General features: G+C 36.3%; 1 protein-coding gene across 4 annotated transcripts in view; it reads right to left on the bottom strand.

Annotated features, from left to right (window-relative positions):
- Adgrl2 (adhesion G protein-coupled receptor L2) overlaps positions 1 to 20,504 on the bottom strand; it is a 620,387-nt gene that overhangs the window by 510,865 nt on the left and 89,018 nt on the right. For all 4 annotated transcript variants that reach the window (XM_074079630.1, XM_074079629.1, XM_074079627.1 and 1 more), the window contains one exon: positions 11,819 to 11,993. The gene's annotated coding sequence lies outside the window, so the exon portion shown is untranslated. The remainder of the gene's footprint in view (positions 1 to 11,818; positions 11,994 to 20,504) is intronic.

Genomic DNA, 20,504 nt, shown 5'->3' on the forward strand with positions numbered 1-20,504 from the left:
AAATCAGTGCTTTTAGGTATCAGGGCTATTTTATTTTTTCCAGTGTTAGGAATGGAACCCATAGTTTCATGCATGTAAAGCAAGACCTCTAACACTGAGCTACATACCCAAACTTACTGACATACTAGTTTAAGCTGAAGAAAACAGGAAACCATAGAAGCAAAAGGGTTCTTTCTGACTTCCCACCTTTCTCCCCTGAAACATGGTCATAAGGAAATTCTCTGATCTACCTCTCCTAAAAGAAGGTCATAAGACCCTCCTGTGACTGGTGTTCAGCTTCTACTGGGAGGCCAAGACGAATCTTGAACACATAGCCTTCTTAGGTTCCCACAGGTTACCCACTAGCTCAAATCTCCTGCTTTTACTTAACTATCCATTTTTTCTCAAGCCTGCCCACAAAAATATACAGTATTTGGGGGTCTTTTTCTGAAGGCTCCATTCCATAGAAAACTTTAATTACATAAATTGTTATGCTTTTCACTTGTTAATCTCCCTTTTGTTGAAGGGTTGTCAGTCATAAACCTTGTGATGGATGAGGAAAATCTGTTTTTCCCCTTAGTTTCTGCATTCAACATGGGGTGGCTCAATCTAGGGCCTGCAGGTGAGATCTTGGGACAACTGATAAGAACTGACCAAAAAGTAAACATTGTTTTACCAATGTTTGCTGGCCCAGCTCTCTATCTGTAGTGTCCTATGAAGGACAAAAGGTAAACTTTCTCCTTGACTCTTGCTCTCCAAATACAGACAAGTCGGTGAAAAACATTTGTATGTTTTTCTCTTCTTACTCTGGCCTTTGTTATAGGATATCAGCCATGAATCTTGTGATGGAATCTTGTGAGGAAAATTATTTTTTCTCCCCTACATAGACTGTGGGTTCATTTTGCCAAACTTTTTTTCCTCTTAAAAACAGAATATAACCAGGGATCATGGTGGTGCACATCTATAATTCCAGCTACTCTAGAGGTGGAGATAGAAGGATCATGAGTTTGAGACCAGCTCAGGCAAAGTTAGACCCTATCTCAAAAACAAAATACAAGCAAAAGGACTAGAGCATGGATCACGTGTAGAGCATCTGCCTAGCAAGTGTGAGGTCCTGGGTTCAATCCCCTATACTACAAGAAAAAAAGAAGGGAGGGGAGAGAGAGAGAGAGAGAGAGAGAGAGAGAGAGAGAGAGAATGAGCCCAAGTATACCCAAAACAAGTTTAGCACAGATTTTCCTTTTATAAACGTGTCCCATGTCTGCTCTTGCTTCCAGACTACTGAGAAGAAGTAAAGGTAATAACAACATGGTGTGCACATAAGTGAGAACCAGAAGTAGATGAAGAAATGAGAGCTTAGGGTACACACACCTGTATGTGTGTGTGTGTGTGCATATGTGTGCGTGTTTTGTATATAGATGATCATGATTGGTTATTATAATAATGATGGTAAATGAAAAATGTGATAGTGCAGATCTTTTGAAATTTCCCTCTCTGTCTCTGTCTCTCTCATGCTTCAGAATAGAATGGAAAAGGGAGTATTTAGAAAGTCTCTGCTGATTAATTCATCATATTTTGACAACCAAATTCTCGGAACAGAGAATTAGACTTTCACACAAAGTGACATTTTGACTGAGATCATCTTAAGTTGAAACTTATATACTAAGTGGAGAAATGCCCCTTAGTGAGTCCTCAAATAATGGTAGTACTAGTGTGGATATTAATTGCTCCCATTAAGAAACCAAGGGTTGTGGAAGTGTAGCTTAGTGTTAGAGCATTTGTCTAGCATGCACAGGTCTTGGGTTTAATCCTCGGCATGAAAGAGAGAGAGAGAGAGACAGACAGACAGAGAAAGATACACCAAGGAGCTCGATGCCTGACTAGTCAATTCCAGCATCTCAACACCATTGCAATTACTATGTCAGAGAATGTTTTGTAAGAGGTAAAAATGTAAAGTACTTTGATGGACTTTTACACTGAAGGGTAAGAACAAAAATGTTAGTGCTAAGAATTTAAAAAAAAAAATCAGGACAGTGAGATTTTTCACCCAGTGATGAACTTGTCTTATTTTAGAATTGTGTAGTATAAAAATAAAGCCAAGGCTTAACTTCTTTGATATTTGAAATTAAAATGCACCCTTACATTTTAAACTGCCGAGGCACAATGATAGATGCAGTTATTTTTGGTAGAAGTGGATTGTGGACAGAGTGGCTGGGGAAAATGCTCTTAAGTATTCATGTAGGACAAAAACCTTCCTGGCACTAAGGAGTCTCAATCAGCTTTTCAGCTGCACTGTGGTTTATTGTGTGCTTTAAATCAGCTCCAGGACTACACTACATACCATTGTGTCTCTTAGAAAATCATTATGGTGCAATTAAAAGCAATGGTGTTTCACAGATGAACATGGAATTTTCCTCTGTGTCTGACGGCTGTGCACTTCCTTCACGACTCTTGTGATGGTCAAGAGATACAGCTGTCGGGAAGACAAGCAACAGATGGCACTTTGCATGGTGATGCCTCATCCTTTTTGGGAAACTCTCTGACATCTGATCTCAGGACTTCCATAAATGCTGTTGTGCAAGTGATTTCTTTCACATAACACAGGTCTGGAATGTTCAGTGACAAAATTATCTTCCAGAAATGAAGAGAAATTGAAGTATCCTTATGAAATGAGGTGTGCAATAAAATGCTAAAATGTATTGTTCTTTGAAGCTTTGTAACTATTATAGGTGAGAATAACTAACTAGAGAGAAAGCCAGATATATCAGTAAGAGATCACTTTTTCTCCAGGTAAGAGTGAGGCAAGATTGGTCACTTCTATTATTTTTGTAAAGCTCTATCAAGATTGGCTTTATATATTTTTTAAAAGGGGCAATTTAACCTTGGCTTCAGTAATGACATGACTTGTTGAATGACACAGTCTCTAATGAAATTAACCTAAGTGGTTTAAGAATTAATTAAGTGGTTTCATTTTACGTTTCAGGTAGCATTTGAACATGGAAACACTTAACTCTTTATTGTTGTTGTTTGTATGTATATATAAATGTATAGCATTAGAGGATTAAAAAACAAAAAGAAATTAATGGATGAAGATGCTGAATACTGTTTGCAATTTTGCTACGTTATTCAGTATTCAGAATCTGAGTTACAGATTCACTATTACTGACGGCAGTTCCTTCCTGTCAGTTACACAAAAGATTTCTGATTCTAAATTTCTCAGTTATGTCTAGTGAACATTCTGGGCTGTCTGAAAATATATGTTTTAATGCAATAACAAGACAGCATTGAATAATTGGTATAGGTCCTGGTTCCACGTTCTAGAAAGAATCCTGGACAAGCCTGCCTGCTAGCTCAATCCACCTTCTAAGGCCACTAACTGATATTTGTCTATCTTTAGTTTGACCTGAATATATCATAAGCCTGTAAAATCTTAAAAGCTGGCAACATGGGGATAATCATTTCTCACAGGTTTAAGTTTAATTTTGTCAAAATTGTTGTCTTTTCTTTCTCATGTTAATAAAATCATGTCCTGCAGTTCACCACATTTATATTTCTTCTAAAACATGACACCTCTGTGACATTTTCTGTTTTTGTCTATTCATGTCCCAGAAGAGGTAACTACATGCTATATATGTTTTCTATTAATATATTTGCAAGTTGCTCTTATTGGTTGCTCTCTGAAAGATTTCCAGTGGCTAAAACACATAAGATGAGAAATTAAAAAGGAGTCCTATATGATAAATGCATAGGGGAAGGGACAGGGGTGCAGGCTGTAATAAATGACAAAGTATAGATTTAAAATATAGTGCATGTGTTTTAGGACAAAAACAACATTTCACTTATTCTTAGAGCCTAATATACATCAGGTATGATGCTAAGTAGTTTACATGTGTTACTTGATTTGATTCCCACACATGTGTGAGATAGGCATTATCAGTCCCAAAATACTGATGGGAACATGGTGGCACAGCAGACAATTTGCTCAAGTCACACAAGAAGATGTTCAAGATTCTTCTAATTTCTTACAAGAGTATAATTGTTTCTTTGCTAAACAATAGTGTTACTGCAAGTAATATTTCTGTGATGTAGGTGCTAATTAATAAAACACTGGAAAATACATGTGTTTGTATAATGAAGCATACGTCTATGTCTATTAAAATCCTACAATCCCTATGAGAAAATAAATTTGAGAACCATAAAAATAAGTGTTCTTTTTAAGGATTCAGGCATCTTTGTAATAAGTTGAATGTTAGTGACAATTTCCCCTTGGACATTTTATCTGTTTTATGATTAATATAATTTTATGATTTCATTTAGTAGAAATTAAAGGAAAACTCTTTCTTTCATCTGTTGAGTGAAATGAGTCTGTAAATAAAACTACTAACTCTTTTTTTAGATTTTCTTCTGATATTGTATAGAAAGCAATATGTTCCCAACTGAGATAGTATGGGAAAGACATGAAAAGATGTATTTTCAAAATAAATGTGCCATAAAAATGATTGGTAGATCATAATCTGTTTTTTCTCCCCCAAATTTGAAGGCAGCATTCTCCGAAATCTGACGTATGCCAAGGAGAGATGACTAGTCAGAACCTAAAAGTAAATTCTAGATTTTCATTTGCTTTTTATTGCAGGACTGTCAAGTCAGGGCAGGTGAAAAGAACATGTGACTGAGATGCTCTGTGCTTACCTCAGTATCTTGCTACAATACAGGTCTAGTATGACACAACAGTGATAGCTCCAACAGTATGTGGACACAACAAATCCACCTTTGATGTAAGCACATGAAAGGACATGTAGCTAAGAGAAGAAGAAAAGACCCTCGTCTTAGGGTAGCTGCTTGGGATCAGACTACTATACATCTAAGATGAGAGGGGGCTTTTGCAGCTGTAATTGCCATTTGTAAGGATTTTGCTGCCTAATTCCAGTAGATGAGAGGAGTCTACTTTCCGGAATGGTCCTAAAACCCTACCATAAACATCCACCGTTGTACAATTTCAGTTTTCAATCAGTATTCAAAACTGTGTTATCTCCAGTCATGATGTTCACATCCCCATAAGTAAGAGGAGGATCAATAGTAAAAGGAAACCAGCAAATTGTAGGCTTTGCAATAAGTCTAAGGTATTAGGTGGACATAATTTCAACAGTTGTTTTTTTCCTGAAGAATAAGCATACAATGTGAGAAAAAGTGAGGCTCTAAATGGATTATGCATTGCTAAATATTTTATAGCTGTGTTAAATGCAATGTTGTGCTTCAGTTCCACTGCTGAATACTTGCTGATGATCATTTACTCAAAAACTGCAAACCCAAAAGATGCTATTTGAGGTTTCCTGTGTGGTTTTTGTCTTGGCCCTTCTGTCATTTTGCACTGCATGATTGTAAAGAGCAACTCTTTACATGTGAGAAGACAGACGCTGGTGATTTCAGCAAGGAAATGCATCACCATGCTTTTACTCAGCTGATATTTAATGATTTACCATTTAATGTACTTCATCTTTCATAACCTTGAGTTCAAAAAGAAGCAGCTGCTAGCAAGCATGCAATAACAGTGAACTCTCCACCAATGACCTAGAAGAGCTTCTTTTGTAGCTTTAGCTACTGGATGCATCTGGTCTTTCCCCTAAGCACCCACTGAGTGAGTGAAGCCATTGACTACCCATCCATGGAGCGTTGGACAGAATGCATAATTATGCCAGATAGAGATTTTCGAATCAAGATTCCTGTGCTAACACCATTCTGTAACTTTGGAGGACAAAACAATGCATTTTATCTCATTATCAAAAGAACATGGAGAAAACTCAGGAAACATGAAAGATCATACTGAGCCGAAATCAATTCAATGGGTAGAGGTGTTTCAAATCTGAAAGCTAAACTTATTTTCTTACAATTTCTATTTGCTTTTGTTTGTGTTCTGGTACGGTATTTGAAAAGCCTTCTTTCCTTTAGTTTTAGAAGCTATCTAGAGAGATGTAGAGATATACATGTTTAGATGGATGGATGGATGGATAAACTACTTAGAACAACAACGAATTTTCAGAAACTAAAGCACAGGAGACAGACATCTAATGAAACTGGAGATTTTTGAAGGGAGAATGGTATCCAATATGCTGATGAGAATTGTGCTATTAATGTTACCAAACAGGATGTTTTAAATGCATTTTCTATATCTGAACTCCATAATTCACTTTGGAACTAATGACAAACTATTAAGAACAAAAGAATTATGAATTTCATTTTAATTATAGGTCTGTCAGACAACAAATGTTACCTAGTTATGATTATATCTAATCCCTTGACTATTTGAAGTAGGCCAAAAATATTTTTCTTTTTCAGAAATATACTCCCAAAAGACAGAGAAGGCAGTAGGACCATATGTTTTTGGTGTGAGAAACATACATACAGGCGTCCAGTCTGATGGGATTAGAAGGACTAAAACTACTGTGTGACTCCTCTTTCCTGTACAGCAGTATTTTTCATTCTTAAAGCCTGAGTCAGTCTTTTCCTCAGTGAATTTCATCTAAAAAAAAAACTTTGCCTAAAGGTAAAAAGGCATTTGTATTTAACTCTGTGCATCATTTGAAAATACTGTCTAGAGCTATATTTATGTATTTTCCAAAGGTGGATGATGCTTTTGAATTTGTCATTGGACAAAGAAATAATTTGCAAAATACTTATAAATATCCAATTATGACATCTATGAAGATAAAAAATACTTTCTCCATGAGATTGGTGAGGAAAGGAAAGAGTCATAAGGGTGAACTTTACATTTTACCAAAATTACCATAGGAAGTTTCCTTGCCCATTTTTGACATCGCGTTCCACTACCTGGCAGGCTGTTGGCCAAGTGCATCAGATTTCTGGATTCTGTCTTCAACCATAGCACCCTGAACATACCCGATTTCCTCTGATCTTGGAAGCTAGGCAGGGTGAGGCCTGGTACGTACTTGGATGGGAGATCCCTGGATTTTCAGTCCATCATTATTGTGCAGAAGACCTTTTAAATGTTTATTTATTTGAAGAAATTAGCATACTTCCTTGTGGGAAAATTCATGTGTTGGTGTGGAGAACTGAGTAAAAATTATCATGATTTCATTTTAAAAGGAATGATCAAAGTATACATTCATTTTTTAGCATGCATCTCTCTTTATAAGTTGCTATGAATTGAAAATCAGGGATTCATGCATCAACCTAGACAAGGTAGAAAATTTGATTTGAGATCTTACCCAAATACATATTTTAGTCTAAATACAGACAGGTATTTAATGAGATTTTTATTTCCCTGTTTGTTCAATTCTAAGATTTATAGGAGTTTAATTTGAAGCATTGTAGAAATTCCATGACAGAAACAGTGGAAGGTTTCTCCCACAAAATTTTATTATAATTGTTTCCAGGCTCAAGGGCATATAAAGTATATATTTTAAAATAATGCTTCCATTTTTTAGCCTCTTAAAACTTTGAAAATAAAATTCTATTCTTTTTGTTTTTAAAAAAAATTTTGTTTAGAGTTACTGAGGATTGAAGTCAAAGCCTTACACTTGCTAGGCAGGTACTTTACCACTTTAGCCACACACCCCAACTCTCTTTTCGTTTACTTTAAGAAAGGCAGGTATGCTGGTTCATTTTGTCTTACTTTAGCCCTAGCAAATACATTTCATAGTTATTATTGGACACCATGTTTTCTTAGACAACAGGAAAGTTTTCAGTCTTAAGTGAGCTAGATTATTCAGATAAATGTGGTTAGATCACTCAAAGGTAGTGAACGTTTCACATCTGAATATTACTATTAGTTGTTTTCAAGTGGGCCTCTTAAAGTACACATATATATACTTTTTTCTTTTTTTTTTTACAAAAGGCAAGGGAAAGAAAATAAAAATAGAAATGATATTGTCAGAATGGCATTATACTTGACTGGTAGTGTCAGTTGGGGATAATATTAACTGAAATTTCCTAATGCAGCCTGTTAACTACTGATTTTTTTTTTTTTATAAAAATTGCTAGATCACAGAATAGTATTCAAATAAGAAAAAATCAGAAATATTGCAAAGCTTTTTAAAGAAATAATCTACCAACCTTAGACACAAGAAAACCAAGTCTAGAATTCAAATTATGAAAAGTAAACTAATATTGCTGTGGGAGAATGGGAGACTCGTTACAGATTCTCTGTCTATCTTGACCATTTAACGACATTGTGTTCACAATACCTTTCTTTTCTTATCATAAAATAATGGCTAACATTCCTTGTAACAAAGACAGATTAACAAGAGGAAGCATAAAAATTTATTTCAGTAAATTTTATATGACATAGAAGTTTTAGAAATGAAGACTCAATGATCCAGAGAAAACTGTATTTTTATGCTTAAGTTTGGTGTAGAATGGGCAGCTATACAGAAAAATGATAGGACAAAAGTTGTGATCTAATACATTGAAGGTGAGAAACCTTGTAAGACCTGTTTGTTTAGATTCTTCTTGGCCTCTGTGTAGCACTCCTTCTTTCCAGGTATGGGGAAGGAACTCTTCTGAAATGCATGTTATGACCTATTATCAGACAAGATAGGGGTAATGTTGGTGTAATAATTCTAGGTTATATAGCTGGTTTGGGGTCTGGTTTCTATGATTCACTTTGGGAAAGGGAAACTCCAGTTTCTATGGCCTGCCTTAGGGGAAAAAGAGGAATGAGTAGGAGAAAGGAAGACAGGAGAAAGTCAGCAAGGGTCCTTGCTTCTGAAGTACTTCTAATGCTTTAATTCAAAGTACTCAGCATGCTGTACTTTGGGGTATCCTTTACTACACCCCAACAACATCATCCCATACTGCTGAAAGGACTTGTAGAGAGAACCAATCCATTCAAGGAGATTAAAGTAAGGTATTATTGATATAGGAAAGAAAACAGATCTCACTGCTCTTATTCTTTTTCAATGTTATAGGAAAAACTCATATGAGAATCTAATGGAATGTTTTGAAAAGAAAACTGCAAAATCAAGCAATAAACAAAAGTACTGTAGTGGAAGCTTTTGAATATTATTTTATAAAATGATGGTAAAGTTAATGACCAAAAGACCGTGAATTACCATCACAATGATTTGCCAACTTAGAATCACATACTATCAATTAATGTTTTTCTTTTAATCAGAACGTGGATTTTTAAAAAATATCACATTTAGGACTCTTCATTTATCTCTATCCCTTTTAGATGGTTTTTAAAAAAATCATAGTACTCTTCATAGGTCACAGCAGATTTAGCTGCAATCATAAAACATAATTCAAGTAAAGGAAGATGTTTATTGTATCTAGAATACAGCACAGCATAAAAAGAAAAATCTCCTTAACTCTTAAAGTAGTGATTCTTAATGTATGTTCTAAGGACTCTTTTCCTGAGAATTATCTGAGAAACTTGTTAGAAATGTGCAAATTCCTGGGATTCATGACAGATCTATTAAGCCTGTTCCAGAAGCATTCAATTAAGAACCTGTTTTACTACATACATAGTCACAGATGCTTCTTATGTAAGGACAACTTTCGGGACTACTCCCTTACAGGAAATGTTTAGCCTATCTATTAATTTAAAACTACTGGTGAAATAAAAGGAAACCAGTAACATTAGGTAAATGGGCATGTGAAATAAAGAGAACTTGGATATTTTCAGATGTATCCCTTCATTTAGTAGATTATTTTGAACATGCCAGGACTGTAATGGATAAATGGAATTTTATCAACTACACAAAAACAAATACCTTATGTTTTCCACCTAACAAAGGGTCACAATTAGCAAATCACAGTTAGGATTATTCAAAGGAAATTGATTATTTCATGCACCATGTGTATTCAAGAAGATTTGTAACATTAGATGATGAGTAGATAAGTTGAGCTTAGAGTACGTAGGGAACAAGCTTAAGCACAGCTATGTACTCTTCAGCAAGTTGCTTCTAATATAAGAAAGAGGTGAGACATTGAATTTGCTAGCCATTTATTTTTAATTTTAATTTTTAAGAAGAAAGATTGTTTAGTATACGGACAGTACAGTTTCTGTGTTTATGGATTAATTTATTATCCTTAAAAAATCAAGAATATAAATGTTCCCATCCTTAAATAATTGCTGCAAGTAAAGTTATTTCTATTTTAGCAAAGAGAAACATGAGATACTCATTTTCATGTTTATTCATGTTTGTCAGTATTCGGTAAATACTTATTAGCTGTCCTGTGCATAGTTAAATAAGATATGGACCCTGGGCTTGAAGAGCTCATAACTTAAAATACTGAGAGGAATATTTTACTACAAAAGGATGAAGCTAACTGTTGGTCTCTACTCATGTTGTGTCATAATTTATGATCAGTAGCTTATCAGGGCCTACACTTTTCATTCTTAAACCTCTGCCCCGGAGACCACAAATTTATCAGGTAAATAATGTACATGAAGGTGAAGGTCAAGGACTAGCTGCAGAAATGTTACCTCCCTCGCATGTCAGGACCAGGCCCTAAAAGAAACACTTCTTTTTACACAGATGCTTACCCACTCAAGTTGCATGCTCCAATGTGGGTCACACTCAGTGGGAGTATTTGCGAGCAAATGGCATTAGCATTTACATCCACTTCTTTGTTTGTTGAACCCAGCTGTCATAGGCTTAAAAAACATGTACTTAAGTGTTTACAGACCATCATTATGGTCTGCAGTGATATTTCCCCTTCCTCTTACCATCTTTTGTTAGGGAACCCTCCCTCCACACTATTGTTAAGCTGGGTGTGCCTTCATCCTGCTTCTTTTGTAATAATCTTTTAAAGCTCTTTAATAGTTTTGTCTACTTAATGGACTAGCCCTTACCTACGGAGGCCACTATTGCATAATTTCAACAAAAAGATTACATAGACACACACACTAGTGTCTGTTAATTAAGAATGTGATGAGTAGATGAAGGTATTTGGCAATAGTTGAAATCAGCAAGTCATTAAAAATTCTTCCGTGATACTACTAATTTGTTTGTGATAGCCTTCCAATTGCAGCATATAAACAAAGACAAACGTGAGTTGGGCTGTATGTAAAAAGTATTAATTTTGTCTTTTCTGGTTAAAACAGTTATAATTCCCACTTCTAGTACTGTTGAAATAAAAAGCAGAAAGCTCTGTTTCATGCCTTTGGTTGACAAGCATCTAATTTCAGTTTTTTTTTCTAAAAGGTGGTCTTCCTTTATCAAATGTTTGTTTTCTGTTGGTAGCATTGTGTAGCCTAGAAGAAATCACAAAGGTGCAGATGCTTTGTGAATAACCAGATGGGAAATGAATGATGATCCAACTTCCTGCTAGACCCCATGAGTCAAATGGGAATGAAAAAAAAATTCTCTTTTGAAACAATGGAGTTTTTAAGTTTGGTATACAAAAGATGGTAATGCCGTTCATATGCCTCCTTCTAAAGCCACGAAACCTGTTTTCCAGACATTTTCCCATCACCAAAATACAGCCAAAATCTGCGACGAGACTCAGCAGCGGTTCAACAGTGCCAGAAACACTGAGGAACGTCCAAGGCATTTCCTTCCAGCGTGACCCTTCTCAGAAGGCGTCCAACCCACTCAGAGGGAAGAGCGCCACCTATCGACCATGGCCACAGTGCTGACCGCACCTGGCCATCCTTCTGGCCTCCCAGCCACCCTTCTACCCACCGACCAGTATCCCCTCTTTCCCCCCCAGAGAGCGTCTGTAATAATGCTCTGAGGTGGTCTGAAGTTCACCTAAGTGTGTTCATATCACGCTCTATAATTTGAGGAAAACACATGAATTTTAATCAGTTTTTCAAACAACCAGGCCTCTCTTCTCATTTACTAGAATGGAAAAAAAAAATCACTTTTATTACCTTAAAGATGCCAAACAGTGCCATTTTATTACTGTGGGAAGCTGGAAGTCATTTCCGAACTCTTTTGGCAAGGGTGCTATGTAGAGCATCCAATTCAGTTCTTTAAGTGTCTTCTGAGAACCACCACACAAACTGTGATTTACTGTCTTCTGCAGTTAAAGGGACTCTTTCTACCCTGTAATAGATGAGAGAAAGGTGAAGTGTGTTTACCAAGCATCCCAATGAGATTTAAGAACCTGAGACGACTCAGAGCAGCAGCCAGAGGTAAAGAATGTTTTGGTAAGCCACATTTTCCAACATATAATTTTTACTTTGCTTTCAAAAGATTATGTTTGGCAGCCTTTAAAAGTGGCGACTTAAAAAAAATATATGTAGATATATATTTATATATATTTAGATATATGTAGATATCTATGTATATATATACATATATATATATATATATATATAGAGAGAGAGAGAGAGAGAGAGAGAGATAGCAGAATTGTCAGGCCACTTTCACAGACTTCTTTGCTATACAAACGATGGTATACATTGGTGAAAATGTGGTTGCTTTTCTCCCTCCCTTCTTGCTGTTTGTAACCTTTATAGGTTTTAGTATACTTCCAGTGAATAAGTGTCATAGATTAAAAAAATGCATAAACAAATACATAAACAGTATATAAACACACATATATGTAGATACATATTAGATACAAACAGTGAAAGTACCTACATTTTTTAAACACATATTCAATAGACTAAACAAAATTTGCGACTAGAAGATGGAAAGACTTCAGCCTTTCTTCTTACCATTTGGTAGCAACAAACAAAACTTTGAATTTTTGTACCATTTTGTTGACTCAGTTCTCTAGCAGTTTATATAATCTAAAGGACTACTAAGGCTATTAATTAAATTTAATTATTTTGTCCCCAGTGTTATTTTGTTGGGAGATTTTAACTGGCTAAATTTTCATATGTAGTCCACAGTTAAAAGCACCGGAGACAAAAACAGAGCAAGAGAAAAACAAGGTATTTAATCACGAGTCAGGAAAGACACTTTGCTCTATGTGACTGGATGAGTGTTTGATACACAATGGGCATTCTATAAATATCTGATGAGATAATGAGTGGTAAGTTATATCACTGTGGAAAATAGTCTATCATATAAAAAAAACAGTATGCTGCTGATACTGCAAAAGAAGTCTGGGAAACTCCTTTTCTTGACTAAACTCAGTAAATCACTGACTTCACGTAGAAAGCCAATCTTTATCTATTTTTCATTTTAAGATTTTATGATCATTGTCCAAAGCAACTCTCAAAACAATGGATTATTTCTCTCTGGTTATAAATATCTCAAAATCTTTCATGAAGCATGCTTTTCTATTTATTCATTCATTCATTTATTTATTCATTCACTTAATTATGTATTTATTTACTAATGCAGTGCTGAGGATGAAATCCAGGACCTTGTACAAACTAGGCAAGAAGTGTTTACCACTGAGCTACTTCCCTAACCTTTATTTTTTATTTTATTTTTCCCCTGTCCTGGGGTTTAAACTCAGGGCCTACGCCTTGAGGTACTCCATCCAAGCCCTTTTTTAGTAAAGGGTTTTCTCAAGATAGAGTCTCTTGAACTTATTTGTCCAGGTTGTCTTTGAACCGAAATCTTTCTGATCTCTGCCTTCTCAGTAGCTAGGATAATTGGCATGAGCCACTAACCTTTAACAGTATATTGCAATTCCTACTGGTAAGCCTACAGTTTTCATGTCTTTTTTTTGGTAAGTGAAATTAATATTTTCCTACTATGTTGTAGTCATTGATGAGGAAACCGCAATTTATTTATTTAGTTCTGCCAGGCAGGTTTGATCACTTTGGTAATCGTAATTTTGAAAGTATTATGTGGTCTCTTCTTCATGAGCATCAGGATGATACGTCTATTCTGAAATAGAAGATATGCACTTGGCCATAGGTTTAGAATGTCCTGCTGCTTTCATTGCTAAATCGAGCAGGGGTAATAGAGACCAAATCCTCCAGCAGCACCTGCCAGACAAATGGCTGAGGGAAGTGGAGGGCTTCTCCTCTGTGCAAAAGCAACTAGGGGACCAAATGTCCCCTTTCACTTAAGAGGAGTAAAAATCAAGCTCAAAAGCTTTGATACATAAATAATAAAAGTAAATTTCCAAGAGCAAATTTAATCACCAGCTTGATGAGTCATCAGTAATGGCCACTTTAGGGAACAAAAGAAAAAAACATAGCATTTTATGATAAGGCAGGAAATGACTGGGTTAAAAAATATTTCTTTTTAGAAATATGTCTAGGCAAAACTGGTACACACATTGGGACTGAGTCATACATTTCTGTCAGTTATTCTTTTTATATATCCATCCAACCATCCTTTATTCAAACATCCATCTTATTTCAACCAAGTATTTATAAATCATTTTATTTTTTATCCACTCATAAATCCAGCCTCTTTGAGATAGCTGCTATGTGACAAGCATTATTGCTTGTGATAGAAAGACACAGAAGTTGGAGTCTCCTCTCACAAGAAGCTTAGAGTCTCATGGGAGAAAAAGATAAGTATATTAGTACAACAAAGTACGACAGGTGATATGATAGCACTAACCTATGAAGATAGAAAGGCTCCTAAATTAGAACAGTGACTCTGGGAAGTCTGACATAAAAGCTGAACTGTAAGCCCTAAGTAATAAGAATTAGATAGGGTGCACCAGGTGGCAGCGGCAGGTACCAGTGGCTCACACCTGTAATCCTAGCTACCCAGGAGGCAGAGATCAGGAGGATGGCTGTTTGAAGCCAGCCAGGGCAAATAGTTCATGAGATCCTATCTTGAAAAAGCCTTCAAAAAATAGGACTGGTGGAGTGTCTCAAGGTGAAGGCCCTGAGTTCAAGCCCCAGCACCAGAAAAAAAAAAAAAAAAGTATGAGCCAAGAATTAGGTAGGGTAAAGAAAAGAAGTCATTCTAGACAAAAGGCATAGGATATGCAAAATGTGATACAATGATTGAGTCAAAAATGACTTGGGGGAAGCAACAGAGTTATTGGTTATGTGTGCTGCCTATGGAAACAGATTTTCTGGGACTGAATCCTGGCTCGTGCTCTTTCTGTCTGGTAACCTAGAAGTCACTCAACCTCTCTTGGCTTCAGTTTTCCTTTCTTCAAATTGGAGGTAATAATAGTATCTCTGATAGTATATACCTGAAAAATGTATGTGTATCTGATATGAAATAATCTCTTAATATATGTGTGATGGTTAACTTGGCTGTCAGTTTGATTACCTAGGAGATAAATAAAGTACACCTCTGGTTGTATCTCTGTGGGTGTTTCCAGAGACAATTAACTAAGGAGAGAAGACCCATCCTGAATGGAGGTGGTAACCGCATTCTTCCTGGTGATCACCATGTGAGCTGTTCTGTGTTACCCTGCTCTCCCACCATCATATGATGGACTGAAACTGCTGAAACTATGAATCACAACACATCTTTTCTGCCTTCAGTTGTTTTTGTCAGAGCAATGGGAAGTCTAACACATATATGTTAGGTAGAATAACATTTTCCCTTGATATTACTGATGAATAATAATTGATAATGATACCATTTTTTGAAGGGATGTCTGAGAGCTATCATGGAACTGAGATTTTCTACATTCAGATGCCAATGGCTTCATCTTTCCCAAAATTGAAAACTGTTCAAGAGATTAAAAAAAAACCCAGAAATTCATTCAGATACCAAGTTCAAATTCTGTCTTTGTTACCTTACAAACTGAGGGCTGTTAGCAAGGTGTTTAATGCCTTATGTCATGGTTTCTTATTACAAACGGAGGTGATAATGACACCAGTATTTCCCTTTTGGGACTGCTGGAACTATTAAATGAGATGGCATGTGTAAATGTGACTGATGTCACCCAAAGGTTTGTTTCATCATGCAAGAAAACCTTTAACATTCTAAGAAAACACATAATGGCTAATCGAAGCATTGTGAAAAATATCTTTCCCAAAATACTTCCCATAGTTTGAGAGATCACATATAAATAGCCTCATCTGCATGGGCCAACTCTGGCAAACTCTCGAATGGTATTGCTGACTTTGATAGCCTGCCTTTGTATCTTTGCCAGAACTTGCTCTCAGTTGCTGCTATTCATAGAATGCCCTTGGATAATGTGATAGGTTGAACGTGAATTACTCCTCCAATCATTTTGGAGGAGTAATCATGGCAACTAAAACGGTCATCTGGAGAATGAACTAAGCATAGACATCTTCTAATAAAATCTTTCTATTTTTTTGTCCTTCGAATAACCCAAAAGAATACAAAACAATGCTATTTGAGTAAATAAGCATCAAGCATGCTAACATAAAATGATTTTTCCCGGATACAAATGATTTATGCTAACACTAACCTTGTGAGAGACACAAATTCAAAATGACTTCTTAAAAAGATCTAGATTATAGGAAATCAGATATTGCACTGGATTTCTTCCTGGAATTCTTTTTTAACTGTGAATATTGTTTTAAGGCTGAGAAGCGAGCCTACTCAAGCAGTATGTGCAGACTGGCTTTAAGTAAATTCAGCACATCGTCACATTGGTAATACCATTAAAATCTTTGGTCTCTCAAACATCTTCTCTGCTTTTTTCTTCCCCATACCAATTACTTAATACTATTACATCTAAGGCCAGGACTCGTTAGTCTGCCTGAAGGAATACAGAAGTTCCAAGCTGGCATAGCTTCTATTTTATTAATTTTTTTTTCTTTCTCGCAACCTGCTTTCTTCTGGGTCTGACCTAATTCCTTTGATGCCTGGGGCTTGGAGGCCACTCTAATCTGCATTGTGGATATGCGGAGGAAAGTCGAGACAATTGAAAGAAAAGAGAAGGAAGGAAAGAATAGCACGTGGGCTAGAATGCACTTCAAAATCAAAATCAGCATTGTGAAAGCAGAGTAGCTTTGTTTCACTCAGTGCTTTAAATGGGAACCTAAATTCAATGCATGGTTTCAAATGCAGATTTCTCCTGTCTCTTAATTCTTTACATTTTTTTTTCAGCTAGCTAGTACATTTCACGATTATGATAAAGAAAAAACAAAAACAAAAGCATAATGCTAATTGTTGGCACGGTGCAATGAATTCTGATGTAAGAAAAATACCGGTTTATGAAAAAGACCAGTGCTCTAGAATCTCTAATGATGGAACCGGTTTGAGCAGATTTTGATGGAGAGCTCACGCAATAGTCTCGGCTTTGTTAGCAAGCTTTGGAACGTGCTGCCGATTCAGAGTTTCCTAGACCTGTCCACTAACTTATTGTTCATCTGGGTCTGTTCCCAGGTCCCTTTTCCCTTTGAGAAACAGGTTCTTCTTACTGCTCAAGCATGCAACCAACATCTTGGAGATATTAATGTACCAAAGGCAGAGGCTAAAAGGGCAGATTTTCAAAGTGTCTTTGCTCTCATGATTTTGGATGACAAGGAACCCTGGTGGAGTGGGAAGGTGAAATTTAGACTCCCTTGCTAACAAATGGCATGTGTCTTTCTTTGAGATGCTAAGAAGTTATAATTTTGCATAGCTCTAGAAAAAAACAGGGGAGAGGAGGGTGTCCATTTGTGATTTGATTAATGAAAATTCACACAGTCATTGGTACACCTGCTTCTCAGAAGAAATGTATTTTATCTAAAGGAAAAAAAATCAGAAACAGTAATTGTTCTCAACACAGTAGCAAACCTTGGTACAGGGATATTTTCACTCGCAGATGTTCCAAGTCACTTGGCAATTAGCCTCCCAACTTGTTATTCATTTGGCAGCTGAGTTCATGTTTTCATTGCCCTGTGACCATCCAATGTGCTGTTGCAGAAGGGATCCTCTGGATTTTAGAGCTGTACCCTAGGTGCCTAATTGATGCACTTTGATGCGTCAGTATATATTTGCAAATTCAAAATACTTATTTCAGGAGTAGTTTAAAACCATTTATTCATTCATCAGACATTCAGAACTGCTAATTGGTACAAAAGTGTGTGCATTTAGTGTGTACCCTGAGTGATGGGTGTCCTGTCACTCATTATTGTTTTTACGTTTCTATTTGTATCTTAGTAGTGTATGCACCAGCTAGCAGGAAAATGACCATCACAAAGGTCCCAAAGAGTAAAGAAAAAAAAAAAAAACTATAGAGCTTTGGAATCCAGAGCAGTTTACAGCTTGGAAAGCTAAAACATAATCAATTATGTGTGTGTATTACTATGCTTTTATTTTTGTTTCTTGATGGAACTGGGGTTTGAACTTCAATACCTACAAAGCAGGTACTACTGCTGGAGCCACACCTCCAGTACATTTTACTCTGATTATTTTGGAGATGGAGATAGAGTCTCATGAACTATTTGCCTGGGTGGGTCTTGAACCTCAGTCCTCCCAATCTCAGCTTCCCAAGGAGCTAGCATTATAGGTGTGAGCCACCAGGGACCAGTGTATATTATTGTGCATTTTAACACAAGTAAATGGAATCACCATTTTTCACATTAATGAAAAATTTGGCAGTTCAGTCTAAATATTGTTTTAACAAAACTGGAAAGGCCATTTTAGAACAGCGTAAGGTCCAGCATCATTTCCTATATGATTCAAAGAAGTAGAAAGTCGTATACTGGTATGAACTGTTGCTTTCTTGGCTCTTTCCATATAGACTAATGAGCATATAAGAGCAGAAAACACAGCTATAATTTAGAACCCCAAATCATGCATCATAGTTTTCCTTTGGCAGCGATATCTGAAACAATTCTGTATTTAGTGGCTTATGTTGTTCAGTTTTGAAATCCATTATACTTCGTGCATTGGGCAGGCAAAAGATTAATTTGCATTTGTAAATGTACACACCTTTGGGGGCAGTTGTGTTTTATGCACAGGTGAACAAGGATCTTTTAGTAGCAAATCTATCAAGCTGACATTTTCATACCTCTTTTTTTTTTTTTTTAAATCACACATCTAAACACACAAACAGTAGATTCTCAATTTTAAGGTGCTTCTTGAATTCATCTTTTGGTTTAATGCTATAATTTATAAGCTTCATAACCAACACTAGGTGTAAACTTTATATGTATATGAATGCATTTATTTTCCTAAGACACCAAAATTTTTATTACCAAGCACAGTAAAGGATGATTTGTTTCTATTCTTATTAATATAATGACCAATTAATAAAGGATGCTACTTATACTGAAAAAAGAATATGTTGAAAAACTGAGTATTGCCATCTCATGTAGATCTAGGAGAGATTGCTTATAATCTTGCTGCATTTTTGTAAAAGTGAAAAATCACAAATATCTAAGAGTTTGGCTTTGTGTAAGGTTTACTCTATCAAAATTCCCTTACATACAATTTTGTTTTTATGGATTTCTGTTGAGCAGTGTGTGGTACTGTGGAATTCCTCAAGCGAGCTAGACCTATACTTGTGATAATGATCACAGCAATTACAAACACAATAGATATACATCCCCAAATGAGATCTGAACTCCTGATATAAGGAAGACTGGTCCTCTTCCTTTTTCCTGTGTGAGTCTTGTGTAACAGCCTCATTGTTTATCCCTAATAGGCAAAAATGCAATGAGATGATTCTGTAATGCAACAGAAGCAAGATCACTTTCATTTTTACTTGGTATGCTAACCCCTTTCTCAGATGGTCTTGGCAGCTTCACCTTTCTCTAATTTTGCTAACATCTTACAGATAAGGAACTGCAACCTGGACCCCTCCAGTTCTTCCCCCTCTCTTCTTTCTTCCTTCCCGCTGTTTCATTGCATTTTCTTATGTGCATACCATCAAGTCCTGTTGGACATATAATAAGATTTGTGCCAGACTATGTTTCTTGGCTTTAATGGTTAGTTAGCTTTCCAGAATACACATGCTGCTTTATACATGCTTTTATTACTGACATCATGAGAATGCATCGCTTCTATGTTTACAATTGGGTGTTCACCCCTTAAATAAAAGCCATGAGATCAAGTCGTTTAAGAGAATCTTTGAAAAGCAGAATAAAAACAGCTGTTATTTGCTTGAACCATTTCATTTTCTTTCCTGATCTGAATGATAATGGTGTGTAACAGTGGGCAGTCCCCAGCTCTCATTATGCACCACACATCACAGCCTCTTTCTGGTTGGAATTGGGTCTCTGTCTCAGAGTTGCAACAGGAGCATTTCAACCTCACTTCTAACAGGTGTTGCTGTGTGGGGAGGGTGAGAGAGCAGGATAAAACACCTATGTTTGTTTCCCCACTGACCTCTGGATTCAGGAGGCTGGTTTACATTGGCAATGTGGGTTAGAAAGTCCAGCCAGGTCTTTGCTGAATTCTCTCTCACCAGAAACAGATTACAAATATTTCCACATGTCAGACAAATGAACAATAGGGTGGTCCTTATTAATCAAAGCTCTTCTAAACCAAGTACAGATGGTAACAATGAACTTCTCCTGCATGAAGTTTTCTTGAAACAGGAGGAAATGTCGCTCACAGAAATGAATATTTCTTCAAGTGTCACCACACGTAGAATAAGGAACTGAAACCAAATAAAACCCAAATGAAACGAAACAATAACAAACGAATAAAAAATTTAAATCCCATTATTCTCAATGATCCAAACCGGAAGGCTGATTGTGCTTCCTGCCATTCACCACAACTCCATCACAAGCTGTTCTCAAGATTCTGCAGCATTTGCCTAGA

This window comes from Castor canadensis, chromosome 7 (genome assembly GCF_047511655.1).
Source record: "Castor canadensis chromosome 7, mCasCan1.hap1v2, whole genome shotgun sequence".
NCBI lineage: Eukaryota > Metazoa > Chordata > Mammalia > Rodentia > Castoridae > Castor > Castor canadensis.